The 6,282-nt window shown below is 57.0% G+C and overlaps 1 protein-coding gene across 19 annotated transcripts in view; it reads left to right on the top strand.

Moving 5' to 3' along the window:
* The window catches only part of CELF5 (CUGBP Elav-like family member 5), a 78,995-nt gene that overhangs the window by 650 nt on the left and 72,063 nt on the right, over positions 1-6,282 (top strand). The window lies entirely within an intron of this gene.

Here is a 6,282-nt window from a genome sequence, read left to right as displayed (position 1 = left end):
CACCCCTCCCTCCGTCCCTCACCCCACTCTTTCCTGCCCATTTGCCAGGGGAGCCTCGGGAACGCCGGCACCCCTCCCTGCCCCCCCCCCATTCATTCGGCTTCCCCAGGCCCCGTCGGGGAAGTTTGCACCTGCGGACTCCATTGCTTTGGTCATTTTCACAAAGCCAGGCCGGCGGGGCAGGTCCGGCCGCGGGGGACACGGATGCCCAGGACCCCAGGCTAATCGGTAACTACAAAGGAAGACGGGTTGGGGGCGCCCGGCTCGGGGGGGGACGCGCCCGCCTCGCCTGCCTCGGGTGGTGGAGAGGCTCCCGTCTCTGCCCACCCCCTGGCCCCACCACCTCGCGTGGATCAGCATTCTCTCCTCCATTTCTCTGCCCTCCCCCTCCCCCGCCTCCACCTTCGGCTCAAGTTGAAATTGGCCAAGCCTCTTAGCAATGTGTTGGGGTCTCAGGTCCAAGACAATGAGCTTGGACGTGTCCGTCTGGGCAGAGCCCAAATTCTGGGGTGGACAGGGAGGAGGAGGGAGGAGTGGGCGGCCTCAGGCCTGTCTCCCTCCCTCCCACCGGATTCTCCCTCCCATGGCATCCCGGGTGGGGGTGTCCAGCAACTGTGTCCCCAGCCCTTGGTTCCCATCATGGGCCCAGCGTCTGAATTGGGGTGGCTTTGACAGCCTTCCTGTCAGGTGTTGGGGACTGGGGGTGGCACTTCAGAGGCTGTGTGCTGGACACCCTCGGCCTCCCCCACCCCACGCTCCAGGAAGACCCTGGAGAGGCCTTGGGGAAGGACCCGTCCGTGACCTATTTTAGACCCACTTTTTCCCCAGCGCTGCGTGCCTGGTAAGCATGAAGGCATGTTTATTGAGTGAATGAATGAATGAATGAATGAATGAATGAATGAATGAAGGGTGGGTTCAAGAAGGCCCTAGGGAGGGTCTGGTGAGATGGAGCCCAGGCCTGTCACTTCGGCTAGACCCTCCAGCTGGTTATTTTGAGGGAGAGGAAAGAAACCCCTCCCCATTCCCCATCTCTTTTCAAAACCAACCATCACACACACACACACACACACACACAGGGCCTGAAAAATCTAACTCCTCCGTGTGGCCTAGGAGGGCAGAGGGGCTCCCATGCGGTCCCCGTAAATCAATCTCTGGAATCCAGAGGTGATCGGTGGGCTTTTCCCACATGCCCCCAACCCCTGGTACACCCAGAGCACCCATTTCTAGAAGGATTCCCGTGGGAATGGGGGAGTCCACGTGGCCCCCCAAACGGCTGCATTGAAAGGCCTCTGGTTGAGCTGTAGGTCGGAGAGACAGTTGGGGGTGCAGGGACTGGAGAGTCCTGGTTGACTCTTCTTCATCTTTTTTTTTTCTTCTTATTTTTAAATCTCTGGGAAAACTGGGCACAGGAGAAGTGAGGGGTGAGGGAGGGGCTGGGGCTGGGTTTTCACCTGGTCCTGAGCCTCAGTTTCCCTGCTGTCAACAGAGCAGGACCATGACACATCCCCAGTTATTTTTTTACTGGTTGGAGAGTGTTGGAGTACCCTGGGGGTACCTCGGGGGTATTTCCCATCTGTGGGCTTTCCTTGGAGGGTGAGAATTGAAAAGCCATGTCCACGACAGCCGGCAGTCACCCTCCACATTTTAAGGGTCCCAGGTCTGTCTGTGTGTGAGATACAGGGGCTTCACCTCGTGTTGAAAATGGGTCCAGACCCCCAGTACCCTCAGTCAGTCCCCACCTGTGTGGGGCCTGGCTGGACTTTAGCTGGTCTTTGCCTGCGGGTGCTTGGCACAAAGGGATGGGGGGAAAGGAGGAGGTGGTGGGGGGTGTCTTCAGAATCAGCATCTGTGATCCAGGCTTGCGTTTGGGGCTCAGCTGTGTGACTTCTGGCTAGTGACTGCCCGTCTCTGGGCCTTGGCCAAAGGAAGGTGGAATGTTGAATGGAAATTCAGGATTCTTGGGGAGAGGAGTGAGTTCAGACACCTGCCACCAACATTGATCTTATTAGGGCTGTTTCTGGGAGCCCTGGCGTGGTGTAATGTGCCTGTTCAGTCAGAGCAGCAGGGCCGTGGGGTGTGGACCTCACGCCTGGAGAGAAATCCCTTTCCCCGGATGCCGGCGGGACCCACGAGACTGGGCATAGGAGGTCTGTAAGGAGCAAAGTGAGGTGGGATGAGAATGGCCTGGAGGGGCACCCGACTCCTGACACAAACCCGGAGGGGCACAGCTGGCACCACCTCCAGCCCTTCCTTGGCGTCCAGGCCGCAGGGGTTTGATTTTCCCACGGAAGGCATCGCCATGGAGGTGGGCTCCAAGCGACAGCGCATTTCTGGGAAACTGAGGGCTGGAGAGATATATCCTGGGTCCCACACCTACCAGAGCTAGGCCCCCATTACCCCCCTGCCTTCCTTCCAGGCCAGGGGGAGCAGCCGTGCCTATATCTGTGTGACATTAGGGGTGACAGGTTCCCCGAAGCTGAGAGTGAGGTCCCTCAAGATAGTGCTGGGGACAGAGGGGCCTGTGACACCTGACAGCCACCGCTGGCCTGGCCGAAGGTGGCCTGGGGGCAGTCAGATTGCTAGAGGCCGTGCTGAGATCCAGAGAAAGGCAGGAGGCCTCATCCAGGAGCCCAGGAGCGGGGCAGGGGTAGCGGGAGAGGGATGCATCAAGGTGGTCCTCCGAAAGAGGGGAGGCCCCGGGTCGCTGGGTTTGTTTTTAATAGAGAGAGAGGAGAGAGAGAGAGAAATATGCAGGGAAAGAGAGATGGAGAGACCCACAGAGAGATAGAGACGGAGAGACACAGACAGGGAGGGGGCTGCCGAGAGATGGAGGCCCACAGGAAGACCACAAGCCTTCTCCTGCCAGAACTTCTCATCCAGAGAGAGGGGGCCTCCCCCAGGAAGGACCCCCACCCCAGGCCAGGGGCTCAGGCCAGGAACTGGAGGCTGGGATTGGGGCTCCGGCTGGCTCCCCTGCAGTTCTCTGCCCCAGGGACCCTCCCTCCAAGTCAGGCACCTCTGGAGCTGCGGCTTCCCCTGTCTACGGATGGTGGCTGCCTGGGTGCCCACCCTGCCAGGGGAAGGTGCCCACAGGGGTGCTGGTCCGCCGCTGCCACTGGGCCCCCGTTTATGGTAATCGCATATACATTTGCATGTTAATGACAATATTTGTCTTAAAGCGGAGGTTGTGCTGGGGGACGGTGCAGGTGGGGGGGGCCGCAGGGGCCCGGGTGGGGGCCCGCGGTTTCCATGGGAGCACCAGCTGCCGGCTCGGCTCCGGCCGGGGGGAGGAGGAGGCTGTAGCAGGCTGAGCTCTGAGGCGTGAGATTCCGCGTGTGACGCACCAGCCCCAGGGAGAAGGCGGGCTGGGCGGCCTGGCGGGGGGACTGCCGGAGCAGTTGGCTCCCGGTGGTGGCGGGGACAGTGGCAGGGGGCTGGGGGCGGCTGGCCGGTGTGTGTGCGCGCGCACGTGCCTGGAAAGGAACCCCTGCTGGGGTGCTGTGTGGCTTCAAGCTGGGCGCGCCCCTCTGTGTGCCTCGTTTTCCCCTGCTGCCCATTTTCTTATTTATTTAACAGACTTTCATGAGGCCCCGGAGCCTCACACCTGTGACTGTGACATCGTTTCTGCACCTCCCCCCCCCTGCCCCCCCCCCCCAACTCCTTCAACATTTATTGAACGCCTACTGTTTTCCAGTATTTATGCAGAGCTGGGCATTTGGTGTGAACAGAATTCCTTGTAGGATTCATGATAGAGTGGGCTAGATGTTAATCCGTCTACCTGTATGACCAATATTTATTGAGTGCTTGCTGTGTACCAGACCCTGTTCTAGACCCTGGTCTACTGGGTTGGGCAAAACAGGTAAAATTTGCCATCCCTACTCCCCACCCAGAGTTCCCCTCCCGCCAGATTCCAGTTTAGGGGAGAGAGACAGCTGAGGAACTGGGCTTACAAGGCACGGAACTCAGGAATGTGATGGTGAAACACACACCCGCAGTGACAACCCGTAGGAGGGTCCTGCCCCCACAGGAGTGGAGGCCAGGAGGGCTGCCTGGAGGAGGCAGTTAGTGTAGGAGAGTCGTTGAGAGCTTGGAGTTGAGATGAGTCTGGTTTCTCTGCACCTTGTGGCCTTGGGCAGGTGTCTTCATCCCTCCAAGCTGCAGTCGGTCTTCCCGTTTCAGAGGAAATGAGGGAGATGACAGCAGAAGTGGCAGGGAGAGCAGAGAACAGAAGAGGCCCTTGGCATGGGGCTGGGCACACAGTATGTGCTTGGTCAGTGGGAACGGGCTTATTACTTGACTATGATGAGACCCGAAGCATGAGGAGGATGCATTGATGGGGAAAGGTGTCCCTGACAATGTGCAAGGGCCCAGAGGGGCACTAACTGCTGAGTAGCTCAGGTGCCGGGAGGATGGAAGTTTTGTCCTGGTACGAAAGGAGCAAAGGGTCTTGGGAGTCCCAGAGTCCCCTTCTTCTGTGGGGCTCACCTGCTGGGGCTCTTCTGAGGGGACTTAGCTTGGAGCTGGACCCGGGAGATTATCTCTGAAGTGGGCTGTGTCTCTCTCTTTCACCCCTCAAATTGGCAAGTGAGCCCTTGGCCATTGGAAACACCTGGTAGGACCACATTCATTCATTCATTCATTCATTCATTCATTCATTCACACAACACTTCTTGAAAACCCTTTGTGGCCTTACCTCGTACTGAGCAAGAGAGGTCTAAGGCCAGAGCTAGACATTGGCACCTATAGTCCAGTGGTCTGGGTTGGGTCCGAGAGAGGGATGCAGGGTTGAGGGAACTGGATAATGAAGCAGGAGCTCTGCCTGGAGGAGGGGCATTAGAAATGAGGCTCTGAAGGATCAATAGGAGTTTTCCAGGTGGAGAAAGAGTTTTATTTATGCATTCACAGAAACACTTACTGTGTTCCAGGCCCTATGATGGGCATGAAACACAGCAGTGAACAAGACAGGTACACGTCTTGACTTCCTGGATATAGGGAGGGGGAACCGGATCTGTGAAGGCCTGGAGGCGTGAATAATTTGCACAGCTAGGGCAGAGGTAGGATTAGGTGAGGTGGGATTGGGAGATGAGGCTGGAGAGTCAGTGTGGGCGGGACCAGGAAAACCTCTGATGCTGGACTGAGCTTGGACTCTTTCCTGAGGGCACTGGGGAGCCATGAAAGAGTTTAGAGCAGAGAGGAACTCAGGCAGACCGGCATGGGAAGCAGGCTTCACATCCTGTTAACTCCCATTGTCACCACCAGCCTCTTACCAACCTCCCAGCCTTGCTCAAAATACGCTCATTTCCTTCACTCCTGGATGGACAAAATAGAAGCTTCCAGTTGGGGTGAGGCCCACGGTGTGGGAAGAGAGAAATACAAAGAAGCAGATGTGTGTTCCGATTACATTGGCTCTTAGAGAACCAAATTCCCCTCTTCCATGTGAACCACAGGAGGAGATTGGAGCCCAGAGAGGGGCAACACCCAGCCCAAATCATACAGCGGTACAGCTGGGCTTCACGCCTCCCAGCCTGAGCTTTGACCTGCTCTGGAAGGAGAGAAAGAAACATGATTTTGGAAACATAGACAAGGGTCAGAGCCATCCAGGAAGGCTGACTGTCCTTGAACTTAAGATGACCAGGGCCAAAGGGAGGAGCTGTTAGGTTTGGAAGACACTGGTCTAGCAGGAGCCCAGTTGGTCTGGGGTCATAGTCAACATCAGTGATATGTAAGCTCTAGGAGGGCAGAAACTGTGTCTTGTTTGCCATTTGGAAGTGAGCGTGTGGATGAACAAGGGCGTGAGGAAATGAGAGGATCTGGGGATGGCAGAATGGATGGGCTGGCTACCCGATGGAGAGATGGATATGTGAACCAATGGATGCAGACATGGGTGGATGGATGAATGGGTGGCAGTGACTCTACATATGAGTGAATTTGATGGGCACAAAAGTGGGTAGGTCAGTGGGAGGTTTGAATGGATTGAAGGATGAGTGAACAGGTGGATGGATGGATGGATAGATGGGCGAATGGATGGGCAGGTGGATGAATGGATTTATGGATGGATGGATGGATGGATGGATGAGTAGCGGATGAATGGATTTGTAGATGGGTGGGTGGATGGATGGGTGGGTGGGTGGATGGATGGATGGTAGATTGACGGATGGATGGATGCATTGGTGGGCAAATGGATGAGCAGATGGGTGGATGGATGGATGGATGGGTGGATGAATAGATTGGTGGATGATGGGTGGGGCGGTGGATGGATGGGCAGACGGATGGATGGGTGGA

The sequence above is a fragment of the Piliocolobus tephrosceles genome, chromosome 21, assembly GCF_002776525.5.
Source record: "Piliocolobus tephrosceles isolate RC106 chromosome 21, ASM277652v3, whole genome shotgun sequence".
NCBI classification, from domain to species: Eukaryota; Metazoa; Chordata; class Mammalia; order Primates; family Cercopithecidae; genus Piliocolobus; species Piliocolobus tephrosceles.
The sequence above is the reverse complement of the archived record's forward strand: the minus strand, read 5'-3'. Positions and strand labels throughout refer to the sequence as shown.